Source organism: Pleurodeles waltl, chromosome 10 (genome assembly GCF_031143425.1).
Source record: "Pleurodeles waltl isolate 20211129_DDA chromosome 10, aPleWal1.hap1.20221129, whole genome shotgun sequence".
Taxonomy (NCBI): domain Eukaryota; kingdom Metazoa; phylum Chordata; class Amphibia; order Caudata; family Salamandridae; genus Pleurodeles; species Pleurodeles waltl.
In genome coordinates this window covers 1035076693-1035093046 of record NC_090449.1, presented here as the reverse complement: position 1 = coordinate 1035093046, position 16354 = coordinate 1035076693, and the positions used below count along the sequence as shown (strand labels likewise).

Sequence of the window (16354 nt, the reverse complement as noted above, 5' to 3'; positions counted from 1 at the left end):
AACATGAATCTCACCTCTTTTTTATGTCTGGATTGACAGGAAAGCTGTCAAACATGTCTATTGCTTAAATGTGTAGAGTTGCCTTTGGAACTACGTCTTTCAATGATTCACTTACTTCAACCATCCGCTTTCAGACATTAGCTTGAGATTTTGTCAGTCGCTTCTTGGCTCAGCCCAGTGAATTAATCATGTGTCAACTAGTACTATTGGCTCTTGGGGTACATCCTTCTGCGTTCACTGGGGATCTTATTGAAGTGTAGAGGAACTACTTTACAACTATACATCTATCTGCATTCTCCTTTACTTTAACCTCTTAGCTGCTGGGCCTTCCCCCCACCCCCCCCAGTGCTGAGCCCTTTTTTGGCTATTTGGGGTAGTTCGCGCTTAGGCCTTCATAACGTTTTGTGCGCATAAGCTATCCATACCAAATATGTGTCCTTTTTTTCCAACATCCTAGGGATTCTAAAGGTACCCAGAGTTTGTGGTTTCCCCTGGAGGAGACCAAGAAATTAGCCAAAATAGAGCAAAAAGTTCGTTTTTTAAACAAAAAAAAGAAACAAGGGCTGTTGAAGAAGGCTTGTGGTTTTTACCCTCATTTTTCAACACAATTTTGGCATTTTTCTGAGACATACCCCATTTTTACTATTTTTTGTGCTTTCAGCCTCCTTCAGTTAGTGCCAGAAATGGGTGTGAAACCAATGCCGGATCCCGGAAAGCTGAATATTTTTGAAAAATAAACAAATTCTGAATTCAGAAAGGGTTCATTTGTGTAGATCCTACAAGGTTTTCCTACAGAAAATAAAAGCTGAAATAAAAACATATTGAAATTGAGCTGAAAACAACAGCCATTTGTCTTTATGTTTTACTCATCAAGATCCCTAGGTACCCAGAGCCAATAAATGAGCTGCACCCTGCAGTGGGTTTTCATTCTATACTGGGTATACATCAATTAATGTGCTGGAATATAAAGAGTGAAAAATAGGTATCAAGAAAACCTTTGTATTTCCAAAATGGGCAGAAGATAAGGTGTTGAGAAGCAGTGGTTATTTGCACATCTCTGAACTCTGGGCTCCCCACCCTAGCATGTGAATTACAGGGCACTTTTCAAATAGACGTCTTTTTTTACCCACTGTTTTACATTTGGAAGTAAAAAAGGTAGAGAAAGAAAAGGGGCAATAACACTTGTTTTGCTATTCCGTGTTCCCCCAAGTCTCCTGATAAAAATGGTACCTCACTTGTGTGGATAGGCCTAGTGCCTGCGACAGGAAATGCCCCAAAACACAACGTGGACACATCACATTTTCCAAAAGAAATCAGAGCTGTTTTTTACAAAATGCCTAGCTGTGGATTTTGGCCTGTAGCTCAGCCACCACCTAGGGAAACCTACCAAACCTGTGCATTTTTAAAAACTAGACACCTAGGGGAATCTAAGATCGGGTGACTTGTGGGGCTCGCTCCAGGTTCTGTTACCCAGAATCCTTCGCAAACCTCAAAAGTTGGCCCAAAAAGACTTCCCTACTGACCTCTCTGACACCTATGCCAGTTGCACAAACAAACCTCTCCAAGCCACGTTGTTAGGTTTAGCTCGGTCTCGCACTTTTAGTTCAGCCAGTCAGCAACCCTGCCCCCTTTCCTTTAGGGACCACCTGTTGTCTGTTCACGTGTTCATGCTCACAGTGCATTATGTATATTTTTACACTATGGACTTCTAGTTTTGTATGTGCAGCATTTCTTCTGTATGTGCGTGCCCATGTTTGCACTGTGTCCCCTTTTGGGGTTGTGCTGTAACAACACTTATTAACATATATAAGTGCCTGACTTATATGCTTCAGGGCAGAAGATGCCAGCTTGCAAGATGTAACACAGGGATGTGCATCTGCCTTCTGCCTTGGCATGCCAATAAACCTTGGTACCTCAAGACACATTTCATCTGTTCTGGAGCCTTGCCTGGTGTTTGTGTTTTCTTTGTGCCACTCTGGGGAGGGTTGAAAAATAGTTTCCTAACAAATGGCGTCAGAAGTGGGACGTGTGAAATGCCACCACCGGTAAGTTAATTAAATGCCTGTTGTTGTGGCCTTTCAACGCTTAGCTAAGAGTTAAACTGGGGATTTATGTAAATAAAAATATAGCTGGCTATTTAATAGGTGACTGAGGAGTAACTAAGTTACCCGTATCATTATGTTAAATGATAGTGGCAAATTCGTACGGCGAATTGTAATTCCACGCAGGAGAACCTGGCCAGACTGAAGATAATTTTTTTCCTAAATAGGTGATTGAGGAGTAACAAAGTTATCCGTATCATTGCGTTGAATGATAGTGGCAAATTTGTATGGCGAATTGTAATTCCACGCAGGAGATCCTGAACAGAAAGAAGAGAATTTTGTTTTTGTTTAACGGGAATCCCAGAGAGAAAATAAATAAATTAATTAATTAAACCCCTCCTGGAGTGTAGCTTGGGAAGCATTTGATCAGCTGGCACAGGAACACAGGAAATGATTTTGAAATGTGCACAAACAAATAGTCTGTCATTGATCAATGGCTGTATTTGAATTATGTGTTGTTTAAGTGTAAATGTGCCTCTATGTTTCATTGCAATGTTTTTGAATTCCATGTAAAGTAGTGCAGCACTGCATTAGACAAGAAAAATGTTTTATGTTGTGCCTCTAAATTGTCAAAAGCTCCTGTTTTCTCTATCTATCTGTCTATCCACCACTGCATAACAATTTTTTTCCCTGTTTAACAATTTTTTTGCAGGATACAACCATTGTGTTTATTTTTTCCAGATTGTAAAATTGAGAGGGAAGGGCACAATGGGTTGCGGCAAGTCTAAAGGAAACATAATGGTGGTAAGCCCTAGGATGCTGAAAAAGACTACAACGTTTAAAAAGATGACAGGCGAGAAATGTTTTAACCAGATAGCCCCATAGAGCAAGGTAAGAAGGACACAGACTGTCTAACAAATGTAAAGTAGTTTGCTTGCTAATATGGACAGAGAGAGGGAAAGCAGAGTGTAGCTGTAACAAAGCCTGGGTATTAAACACAGGCTGCATGCACACAAAACTGTAACAGCAGACAAATATCTACATTTTAGGAGTGACATTAAGAACATAGTGATGATAAAACTAACTTTAATAGTAAAAGAGCACTCAATTTAAGAGGAATAAACCTCACAGTAGTGAAAGAAAGAAAAAAAAAAAAAAAACGAATTTGTGCGTGACACCACCAGGACATGTAAACTTAAAAGTACATGCCCCACCAACCTAGCGCCTACCTTAGGGGAGACTTATATGCAGCAAAAAGGGATTTTTACGGATTGGCAAAAAGTTTTAAATGCTAGGCCAAAGTAGCAGTAAACTGCACCTACAGGCTGCAGTGGCAGGCCTGAGACAGGTTTTGAAAGGCTACATCTGTGGGTGGCACAACCAGTACTACCGCCCACTAGTAGCACTTAATTTACTGGCACTGAGTACTTGGTAAACTACTTTAAAAAAAAAAAAAGACCTTTCAAATATATTTGTGGTTGGATAGGAAATAATTACTTATTTCTAAAGGATAAAATAAACATTTCTAGGATTCAGTAAGGGATCATGTTTGCAGCAATAAAGAGATCAACCTCAAATGTAAATTCTGAATAAACACTTATTACAGTGTGAAGCTACAGCTTGAAGACCTTAAAACATTATTCAGTAATGACCAAGGCTGAATATGGCCAACTACCACAATGTTTGCTCAACATACACACATGTAAATTATTCTTAAAATTAATTTTACTAAAATCGTTTTTGCATTTTCATGATGTTTATTATGAATAATATCACTACTGTAAATATGAGCTATGTAACTAATTCCCATAAATGTTTGCACCCCTTTCTTCTCATGGTGTACTACAATGTAAGGCAACAGAAAGGCTAAGGCACATCATTAGAATTGCATTATTCTGTCCACATAATGATTTTAAATCATCTTTTTCGTAAGTATTCTGTTATAACCTCTTATTAAGAAGCAGTTAATGTTTTGCATTTCTATGGCTTCAAGCACACTTTTAAGGTGCTGCTACTTTTCTGTGTCATTTTTCTCACATTATACACTCAGATTTCTGGGTCTAAATAGGTAAATTTCTTGAGTACAAAATAGGATAATTGTGAACTCTAACAATGCCAATATTTCTGTATCTTAGAGACAAAATTAAAATGTGAGCTTTTAGTTTCAACGTGGCCTCCTGGCTGCACTGTTTTTCAAGTACCCCAGCTCCTGGACTGCTTTTTGCACAGGATTTCTATGTGCATACTGGCATTCTAAATTTTCTTGAGCCATTTATTTGGAAGGTTACTTTTCCCTACTAATGTTAATTGGTGGTAGAGAGTGCATGGCACAGAAATACAAAAACAGCATAGTTTAAATCTTACCTTTCCAAAGACTGAAAATGTGGATGTTAAGCAGTCCTGCTTCTGGCCGTGCAGAGCTCTGAGGGGACTCTCACATAGGACAAACACTAAAACACTAAACAGCAGTTGTTAACTCTGCAGGGACAGGGGGTGTGAATTTACGACAGCAGGTTTAAGTGTCAGATGCTAAGCTTCTGTAATTAGCCCTGACTTGCACTGCTGTTACCAACAAAACAAAACAAAAAAAACTCAAGGGTAGCTTTATTTCCTCAAAGTTATGCAAATAAGTAATGGCAACTGTGGCAGTCCTATTTTACACCAGATTTTTAGCATTACACTGATTAAACTGGTTTTATCTAAATGATTTGAAAGGGACAAATGCACATGCATAGCTTGGCAAACTGCTGAAGGGTCTACATTAGACTGTGAAAGCATGACTGCAGGTCATCACTATATTTTAAATATGAGATACATATGTATATATACATTTTTAATTGCAATTTGTACATTTAGTATATACCGCTTGTAATAATATTAAAGAAAATGAAAAGGGTGAGCTAGTTTGGAGGACTGGCTACTTCTTTTCAGCAGTTTTGCTTCTATTTCTTATGGTTTGCAACAGATGCTTTGTGTAGGGAGGTGGAGTGCAACTTGTTCTAAATAGGTACTACAGACCAAAGAAAAAATATATAATGTATGCTTTTAATTTTGAAGAGTAGGTTAAGAATAACTTAATTTCCTACATTTTCTAACTATTCCATGGTAGGAGAACCCACTTCGAGTAATATACAAACCAGGAACATACTAGGTAAAAAGAGCTAATATATGAAAGAAAGTCCTTCTGCTTAGTAAAAAGAGGGTCAAATTGATGCTGAATACATGTAAACTGTTTTTAGAATATCATCGTTAGTAATTTAAATACATTTAATAAATGGAAGAATTTGCAGAGTGGTAGCAATACATTTCTGGCTTTGATTCAGCCCTCTTGAAACTAAATTAAACACCATAGGTTCATTCTAGGTCCAAGAATGAAACTGATTGACCCCCTTATGATGCATTTTTCAGTGTCAATAAAACGTAACTGAAAGAAGGAGCCGGTGTCTCACTGGATTGTAACTTCCTTGAGGGACCATCACTATGCAACTAACAAGACTGAATAAAGGAAGAATTGCAGATTCTATTAAGGACAGGGCAGAGTTTTTGCTGTTTTCTTGAGGAATAGTACCTTTGTAGGAGATATGCAAGGTAGGACTTACATAATTGAATAACATTACCAAGGGACAAAGCATAGATAAGATGGAGGGCAAGGATACCAGCAAGGAGACTAGAGTAGGGATCAGTGTTACTCTTGCCCATGCCAAGAGGCTTACAGAACAAACAGCACTGCATGAGGAACGCTTTCCAGAGAAAACAAGTAGGAACATAGGATGACGCAGAGAGAGACATGACCCATGCAGTGGAAAACCGATGAGCCCGGTGCTTTATGATGGAGGTATCTGACACATCTGAAGAGAATACAATGTTTCCAACTAAGGTAGGAGATAAAATGGTTGATTTCTTAATTGCAATATAGATGTGCCCCACCAATTAGCTGGGGGTATACCTCATCTGCCACACTTTCTGCAACAGTATATGCTTTCAAGAAATGGGATTTACTTACAAGCACCTAGCGCAGGTTAGAATTGATTAACAGAGCGCAAACTGCAGCAGTGAGCATTGACCTAGGACCACAGGAACAGAAATTCCTATAGGGCCAGCTTCAGAACAACACGTCTATAGCTGTAGCACCAGGATTCTACCCTACAAATTTGGGCCCCATGGTAACTAAGAATTTTACATTCCCTTTGGGAGTTGTGACAGTGTTGGGAGATGGAGAAGGATGGTGTTGAATGTTACGTAAGCTCAGAAATGACAGGGCTGTAGTTTTTGACAAGCTTGAAAGGATTATGACTTTACAGCTGACTGAAAACAAGGTCCTAGAACAACTGAACTCAGAGGTTTGGGCAAACACAAAAATTAGGCAGGATAATTAAAAACACACCCTCCCCATAAAGTAACGCTTAGGGAAAATGCGGAACTACCGTATGTGCGTCAGTATAGACTGTCACCTCAGGCAGAGGAGTCAATAAAACTTGTGATTGAGTCTGTCTTACAAGAGGGTATCATTAAAAAGACCAATAGCCCCTGTAATAGTCCAATAATTCCATTGCCCAAGGGCAACACTGGGCAATATAGATTCATACAGGATTTACACCAGATAAACTACAACGTGGTTCCCTTAGCATTTGTTGTGCCTGCCACCAATACTATATTATCTTCTATACTTGCAGAAGCAGAGTACATTTCAGTTAAGTCTTGCAAGTGTGTTTTTCAGTATTACGGTCCATCCAGAGAGTGAGTACCTCTTTACCTTCACAGTAAATGATACCCAGTGCACTTTCACAAGACTGGCCTAAGGCTTCACAGAGAGTCTATGCACAGGCAGTAAAGAGAGACCTGGACAGCCTACACCTGGAAGGCAACAGTGTCATCTTGCAGTACGCTGATGATCTGCTTGTGGCATCCCCATCACTAGAGGCTTGTGAAAAAGACACTGTAGCTCTGCTGAACCACCTCCAGAAGAGAGGACACAAAGCCTCATTGTCAAAATTTCAGTGCTGCCAAAAAGAAGTGACTTACCTTGGTTATGTGGTATCCAAAGGTACACGCTGCATATCACCTGACAGAATAAAAATGATTCAAAGCATGCAGGCACCGTCCACCAAGAAAGGAATGATGTCCTTCCTGGGGATAATGAACTACTGCCGCCAGTGGATCCCTGAGTACAGATCCTATGATGCTTCCGTGAGGAAATGCACACTACAGGATGCACCCAACAACATTGTATGGACTAATGAACTTGCAGAATGTTTCAAGAAACTGAAAGGGACATTGTGTACTGCGCCAGCATTGGGGCTCCCTGATTACAAACTACCCTTCCATCACTATGTGTCAGAGCAAAATGGTTTTGCAAATGGTGTACTGACACAGCAGCATGGCTCTGGAAAAAGACCTGTGGCATATTACTCTGTGACTTTGCCTTTGGCAGTGACTGGGCATCCAGCCTGTGAGAGCAGTGGCGGCAGCCTCTGTGATGGTGGAGAGGGCGGCTCCCATTGTGATGGACTACCCTTGTATTGTTTATGTGCCACATTCGGTACAGTTGTTGTTGTCATCAGCAGCAACACAGCATTTTTCGGCAGCCAGGCACACAGGTTATGAGGTCACGTTGTTGTCTAACACTAATATTATCATTAAAAAAATGCCTCCTGTTAATTTGGCAACATTATTACCTGCCATAGGTGATTCTGATGAGACCCCTGACCATAATTGTGTTGAGGTTGTAGAAACATGCACCACCCCCAGACAAGATTTACAACAGACACTTTTAGAAAAGGCTGAGTATGAGTGGTACACTGATGGTTCCTCCAGCAGACTAACAGACACCTATTACAGAGCAGGGTATGCGATAACAACAGTAGACATCATAATTGAAACTGCAGCTCTGCCACCTGGCACATCTGCCCAGCAAGCTGAGCTGTATGCTGTAACAAGAGCATGCATCCTAGCCAACGGGAAAACTGTTAACATTTATACTGACTCACGTTATGCCTTTGGAGTTGTCCACGATTTTGGCCAGCTGTGGCAGTATCGGGGTTTCATAACAGTAGTAGGGCACCCCATTCAAAATGGCCTTTTGGTAAAGAACTTGTTAAAAGCAATACTACTACCCAACAGCATAGCAGTCATAAAATGCGAGGCACATACAGGGGCTAACACCAAGATAGCCAGAGGAAACGCCAAGGCTGACACAGCAGCAAGAGAAAGCATGTTACAGCCAATACAAATGGTGCCCCTAATGGCAAAAAGCATTCCTAAAATTCAGCTTATTCAGAGACAGTTGTTACTAGCTGATGTAAATGAAGCACAATGGTCTGCAGCACTAGCTGAGGAAAGAGTGTGGACTGATGCTGGGTGTTTGCAAAATGATGAGGGATTGTGGGTCCACCAGGATGGGAGACCTGTGGCTCCACGTAGTATGTTCCTTCCCCTTGCAAGGCTTGCTCATGGACCCACTCACATGGCACAAGGGGGGATGAATGAGCTAATTAGACAGGAATGGTTTGCACCAGGGATAACAGCCTTTACTGCACAATTCTGCTCCCAATGTCTTGTCTGTGCCCAACATACTAAAGGCCGGTGCCCTGCTACACATGATCACTTACCAGTACCATAGGGGCCATTTACCAATGTCCAAATAGACTTTGCCTATATGCCCCCAGTGAATGGATTCAAATATTTGCTGGTGTGTGTGGATCAATTTTCAAAATGGGTGGAGGCGTTTCCCAGAAGGAAGAATGATGCGGCAACTGTGGTGCGATGCTTGATGAAAGATATCATACCCCGATTTGGGGTCCCCCAAGGCATTAATAGCGACAGAGGGGATGAATTTGTGGCTGCAGTGGTGCAAAAGATGTGTGAATGTTTGGGAATAGAGTGGAAACTGCATGCCCCTTACCACCCCCAAAGTTCAGGACAGGTGGAGAGGATGAACTCCACTATAAAAAAATAGATTAGCAAAAACAACTGATGCAACAGGCCTGAAATGGCCTGATGCTCTACCTTTAGTGCTGCATGCCATAAGGGCAACTCCATCTAGGACAACCCTTTTGTCCCCCCATGACGTACTGATGGGGCGGCCTATGTCTGTGGGGTTCAGGTTGCCTCTCCCAGCATCTCAAGCAGCACTGCTGTGGACAGATGAAAACATTTCTGACTATGCTATAAAATTGTCATCAGTCTTGAGGCATCACCATCTCCAGGTGAAGGAAGCCTTGCCCCATCCGTCCTCAGAGCCACACATCCTTTTAAAGCTGGAGACATAGTCATGGTGAGAAAAATAAAAGATGTTTCTCTTAGTTCTAGGTGGACTGGACCACACCTCGTACTCCTGGTGACGCGGATGGCAGTGAAGGTACAGGGACGTCCTGAGTGGATTCACGGCACTAGGTGCAGATTCGCACCATCAACAACAAAGACCGACGTGCCTACAACGGATGAGCACATGCAACCCGTGGAGCAGCACAGCATACCAGAAAAAGGGGAGACAGACCAGACCATTCCCAAGAGCCACGCTGAGGGTCCGTCATCAAGTGTCAGGTGACACCAACTGAAGCAGTTGAGTGAAGCACACAACGTAGTCTCGAAGAAAGGTGATAGTCACACCTGCAGAAAAATAGACTGAAGAGGACACTGCAGGGCAGGTCCGTGAAACCGCCCTTGAATAAGACTACTACAGACTAGTAGGAGAAACAGAGGACAGCACACTGCGTGCCATTGCTTCACTGACAATTAGAGAAATTAGCTTAGAACTGAGTAACAGAAAGACTTCATATCTATATCTATAACTTTTGCTGTGCTCCAGCAATTCTGTAGTAAAAGGAGCTATTCGATTTCTGCAGTTAAAGTTATTCCTCCTACAGAGCAGGAGCTAGCCCACAGATATCTTACAATACAACAAGATGTAGAGGAAGCACACAAAGAAATGTTTGATTTAATGGCTATCGACCCATAACACATGAATGCTTTAGATTGGATACTAGCATATCATTTTGTCTATGTTTAAATAATAAATACCTCATAGGTGTATACCTAGATGACAATATATGTGTTTCATTTAAACAAAATGTGTAATGCCATCCGAAGATATGTATTTTATTGATACATTATTACTATGCTTCTGCAATGTATATATATATTTTTGCAATCAAGTATGATATTACTATCAAAAAAGAGAGATTGTCGGGAAAAATATATATTCACATGTATGTACCTATAGATATGATACTTTAGTTCCAATTCTCTCCTCCATTATCTGAATCCCAGTAAGACTTCCCTACTGACCTCTCTGACACCTATGCCAGTTGTACAAACAAACCTCTCCAAGCCACGTTGTTAAGTTTAGCTCGGTCTCGCACTTTTAGTTCAGCCAGTCAGCAACCCTGCCCCCTTTCCTTTAGGGACCACCTGTTGTCTGTTCACGTGTTCATGCTCACAGTGCATTGTGTATATTTTTACACTATGGACTTCTAGTTTTGTATGTGCAGCATTTCTTCTGTATGTGCGTGCCCATGTTTGCACTGTGTCCCCTTTTGGGGTTGTGCTGTGACAGCACTTATTAACATATATAAGTGCCTGACTTATATGCTTCAGGGCAGAAGATGCCAGCTTGTAAGATGTAACACAGGGATGTGCATCTGCCTTCTGCCTTGGCATGCCAATAAACCTTGGTACCTCAAGACACATTTCATCTGTTCCGGAGCCTTGCCTGGTGTTTGTGTTTTCTTTGTGCCACTCTGGGGAGGGTTGAAAAATAGTTTCCTAACAGGGTTTCTACACTAACCCCATTTTGAGCGTAAGGCCCAAAAATATCTTCAACTCCGCCAGCGAACTGGGAGTCCACTGACGTGCCCTAGAACGGGGCTCTAGAGTGCCTCTACGCTCCCTCAGAAATTGGTCTGCTCGCAAATTTGTTTGCTGCACAATTTCCTGAAGGAAGTCAACATCCAAAAACAGATGGATGTAGTCGACTGGCAAAAAGTTAGCTGTATCGACTTTACATCCAGCGTCACCAGTAAAAGGTGGAATTTGGGGATGAACTAAACAGGGGGGCGGCCGCATACACCTGCTCTCTAGGTTCAGCTAACCCAATGTTGTCCCGCTGCACAGAATGTGCTTGCGAAGGGACAGCACGGCTGTCGTCATTGTCTCCTTCAGACTCACTGGAAGAGGTGTTGTTGGATGGGTGTCCGCCGACTGTAAAATCACTCCCAGATTCTGCCCCATTGTCCTCTCCCTCAGATGATGTCTCAGAGTCTGCTGTCACAGTCTCTGAGCCTACATCAGAACTGTCCTCCGTAACCCGAGTTAGGGCTTGATCAGCAGTCATCCAACGAGTCGCCATCTCTACTACTGGCTAAACTGTCCCTCTAAATTACTAGCCTAAGTAGAAGGCAGATAGTCACAAAATTGCTCGTGGGTATGTTTGATGTGTCCAATAGGAAATGTCATCACCTTACCTTCGCTTCTTCTCCAATTCAGCAGATTCTCTGAAAACACTGAAAAAAACAAAAAATTATGTATTACTTCACCTTACCATATACCCCTCATCACAGCCTTTAGCGCTGGTGGCACCCAGTGCAACAGTCATTTTTAGTGCTCTGCCTCCCATTACCTCCTCTTCTAATTCCCTCAGTACCACCCAGCAAAAGTGCTGCTCATATCTCCATAGACCCCCTCGCATAACAATTGGTTTTAAAGCGCAGATAACGCTTGTCTTTACTAATCCACTCAGCTAAATACATGTAAATGTATATCCTTTGCAGCAGGACAATAAACCATTTTATTGCAACTGCCACTAGACAAAAGACATACATATATATATATATATATCTCACTTGTATATATGTGTGGATTCCCTGGGGGGCGAATTGTGGCTCCCGGAAAACAACACATGAAAGGAAAAAAAAAAAGAAAGGAAAAAAAATATATAAATATATATATATATATATATATATATATATATATATATATATATATGTATATATATATATATATATATATACACACACACACATATATATATAAACATATATATATATATATACATATATATTTATACATACATATATATATATGTATATATATATATATATATATATGTATGTATAAATATATATGTATATATCTACATAGAGAGAGAGTTAGTGTCTATATATATATATATATGTATATATATAGATATAGAGAGAGAGACACTAAGGGGCATATTTATACTCTGTTTGCGCCGGAATTGCGTCGTTTTTTTTAATGCAAATTCGACGCAAAACGAACTCCATATTTATACTCTGGCGTTAGAAGCGTCTAGCGCCAAAAGTTCATGGAGTTTGCGTCATTTTTTTGCGTGGACACCTACTTTGCGTTAATGATATGCAAGGTGGGCGTTCCCGTCTAAAAAATGACTCCGAGGCATGTGCGCCGTATTTACACTCCCGGGCAAAAATGACGCACGGGAGTGGGCGGGTCAAAAAAAATGACGTCCAGCCGCTTTTGCGTCGTTTTTTAGTGCCTGGTCAGGGCAGGCGTTAAGGGACCTGTGGGCTCGGAAGGAGCCCAGAGGTGCCCTCCCATGCCCCCAGGGACCCCCCCTGTCACCCTTGCCCACCCCAGGAGGACGCCCAAGGATGGAGGGACCCATCCCAGGGAACTTAAGGTAAGTTCAGGTAAGTATTTTTTTTTTTTGTGGCATAGGGGGGCCTGATTTGTGCCCCCCTACATGCCACTATGCCCAATGGCCATGCCCAGGGGACAGAAGTCCCCTGGGCATGGCCATTGGGCAAGGGGGCATGACTCCTGTCTTTGCTAAGACAGGAGTCATTTCAATGGGGGTTGACCCCCAACATTTTCTATTTTTTTATTTATATTACCTGGGGGGGCCCGATCGCCCCCCCCCCAGGGAAAACTAGATTCTTTTTTGATCCCTCAGAGGTCGGCTCGTGTTCGGAGGGCCGACCCCGCCATTTTTCTTTTTTTTTAAATGTTACAGTTTTTTTTTATTTGACTCCCGCACTTAACCGGTTAATAAGCTAACAGTGCAGGTATCAGCACATTAATCCAGACCTATGGGCTTTGTCTATGCTTTTTTCTTTGGAATGTGGATTAGTAAAGGCAAGGTGGTGGGAACTTAATCATATGAAATGCACACTGCTAACCAGTGCTAAAGTACTTGTGCTCTCTCCTTAAAACATGGTAGAATTGTGTTATACCCAATTGACACATTTCATTTATTGATGATTCCCTAATAAATTGGCACTACCTGTGCCCAGGGCTTACAAATCAAATGTTACTAGTGGGCCTGCAGCACTGATTATGCCACCCAATTAAATATCTCTTTCAAACATGTTACAAGCCTGCCATTTCAACCTGTGTGTACAGTTTAAATTGCCAATAAACATTTTGCCAGGCCCAAGCCTTCCTTTTTGATACATATAAGTCATCGTTACGGCAGGCCGTGCACATCCCAGAGGGATAGTTCTACATCTCCTAGTATAGAAAAAACTCTTAAATTCATTTTTCACTAGTGCAAGGTTTTCCTGTTCCATAGGATAATATTAGAGTTACTATATCACATTATTAAGTGATAATTTCCAAATGGGAGCAGGTACTCACTTAATGTTTGGTGTCTATGGAAATGTAATGAAAAATCATCCCTTATATACTGAAGTCAGATTTTAAATTACATTTTTTAAATGCCACTTTTAGAAAGTGGCATTTTCCTGCCTTAGCTATTTAATGTCTGCAGTCTGACTGGTGCAAAAAGAACAAGTGATGGACAGAATGCTGAACAATGTCAAACATTCGCCCCCAGTACAGAGATCTTGGCCTAAATCCATCGCTTTTTCCAGCCCATGCCATTCCAGTTTGGACCCAGCCATATGCAAATCAGTCTTGACCCTGTTCCCCCTTGGAACAGTTCAGCCCGAACTGCCAGGCCAGGTCTTCCCTGGACTGGAAACAAGCATCATGGGACCGGTTTTGGGGTATCCACCCTCCTCAGCCAGGCTAGCTTGAATTGGGGAGCACGGGACCCACATATGGGCATACCCTTCCCACTTAGCGCGACAAATGCAAAACGAACAAGTGATGGACGTCTGTCTGGGTCTGTCTGGGTCACAAGACTGAGTGTAGCTGACGGTAGCTGGGTGTAGCTGACGGTTGGACTTTGCGTATTCCTCCAAGACATCAACACACAGTAGAGAGCTTCGGTGTGCCTGGATGGGTGATCACTGGCAGGATGGGAGAGCGGAGCTAGGCACAGCTCTACTTACACTTGAGTAGGTTGTGTTCTGTCTCCATACAAAAGGCTACATACACCTTGTAGTTAGTCTGGAGCCAGAAAATGCCTTGAGACTTCAAAGGGAAACTTCTAGAAGTTTCTCCCACTTCCAAGGAAGGTCCCAGGTATAAATATTGGACCCCAGACATCAACTCTTCAGTACACTTCTGATCCTGTGGATACTCTGCCAGGAAGAAGGACTGTTGTATTGTTGCTCTGAAGGAATGCTGGGCTGACCTGCTGGCCTTTTGCCTGGGTGGGAAGGACTGGACCTGCATCTATTGAACCCAGGACACCAGAGTGACTCTAGTTGGCTGGCTCTTTGACTAGAGCCTCAGGGACAGAAGACTCCAATCAGCTTGAACCCAGCACCTGGTCTCTGCTATCTTTGGGTCCTACCTGACCAAGTAGAGCCATCTTACCGCTGGACCCTTCAAAGTGGGCCTGATGGTTCTCTGTCAGCTTATCTGTGGATTTAGCAGAACTGATGCACCTCATACGTGATGTGGTGCATCTCCTGCAGAACCTGCCATCAATTTTGCTGCTCAATGCATTGCTTTTAGAACCCATGCTTTGCCTCTGCTGTTAGGCTTCTCCCAGTGCAAGGACTCTGCATCGACCTCGCAGCCCACATTGGAACCGCCCCCATGCAAAGTTTCACTGATGCAGGCCCTCACATCACAAATCTCTTGTTGAGCGCAGCCTCTATGACAACGCAGGTTCTTGACTCACAGTTCTTTAGAATTGACGCATCACTTTGACCGCACAATGCATCCTTGATGCAGACCTTCACATCACAAGCCTTCAGCAACTGGATCCCCAATGATGACCCAGGAGCTTGCATGGCAGCTTCGGGGCTCCTGGGAACCGATGCATCACCATGACTGCGTGTCATGTTCCCAACACTGGACCTCATAATGCTTCCCAACCAGAATTTAAGGTGCTCTTGTGCAGCGGGCTTTACTGGATCCTTGTAGTCAGCCTGCTCTCCATGACGGTTGGCATGAACCTCTGACTTTGTTCCGGTATCACATGACCAGATATCCACAGATGGCCCTTTGTAATTTGTGGCGCTATATTTCCTGAAATCTTTAAAATTGCATATCTCCAGTTATACTGGTTGGGTTTTTGTAGTTTTTGACTAGTTTGTTTATTTTAAATGTACTGTAGTTTTCTAAATTGGTATGGGATTTTTCTTGTGTGGTGCTTTCACCTTTTTTACTGTTGGAACTGCTGCATTAATACTTTACGCATTGCCTTTAAGTTAAGCCTGGCTGCTCTGTGCCAAGCTACCAAAGGGTCGCGCACAGGTTAATGTGGGATTTGCTCGTGCCACACCCTGACAAGGATTGTGGTTGCTGCTTGAATAGGGTTTCACCACTCCTCAACCAGTAACCCAATGTTCACAGTAACTTTGTGGCAGTGAGAAAAATAGGAAGGGTAATGGCAGGTGTTGTAGGTGGGATGATCAGGTCACATTGGCCCCAATTCACAAACGATATGCTATGAGTAGGTGTGACTATCTCTTGTAGTACTCTTGGCTTACTCCTGGAAATCAGGAGCAGTCGAAGAGTCACAGCAAATCTTAGTGAATCCGACTTAATGCATTGGAAATTGAACCACTGGGCTGCTCTTGTAGGAGGGAGATCAAACCCTTAAGATGTAGTTCACTCAAGATCTGAGCATGCTTATCTCACAAGCACTCAACGTGTACACACAGGGTGTGCAACCAGTGACCATGCCCACCTGTAGTAAAAAGACACAGCCATCACCTAGCACAGGTGTCTTTTCATTCCCCAAATATTTCTCTGCATCTCCTTTATCCCCTGTTGGCCAGGGGTGGTACAGATCTAGCCTATACCAGAGGTGCCTGACCTATTGTTATGTTCATTGTCAGAGATGGCCATTTGCAGGAAAGCAGCCACTGACACTGTAGGACTTTTTCTTAAATATGCATGCACCTTCGCTTAGTTCTCACAGGGCCTTGCTTCAGGAAGAACTGCTACGACCGCTGCCATCCTTTAACATGTGTCAA

General features: G+C 42.5%; 1 long non-coding RNA gene across 1 annotated transcript; it reads left to right on the top strand.

Annotated features, from left to right (window-relative positions):
- The first annotated feature begins 1851 nt into the window (after window positions 1–1851).
- LOC138262181 (uncharacterized) lies at window positions 1852–10729 on the top strand. Its single transcript, XR_011199207.1, has 2 exons — window positions 1852–2933; window positions 9345–10729. It is a non-coding gene; the product is annotated as an uncharacterized lncRNA (long non-coding RNA).
- The last annotated feature ends 5625 nt before the right edge of the window (window positions 10730–16354 follow it).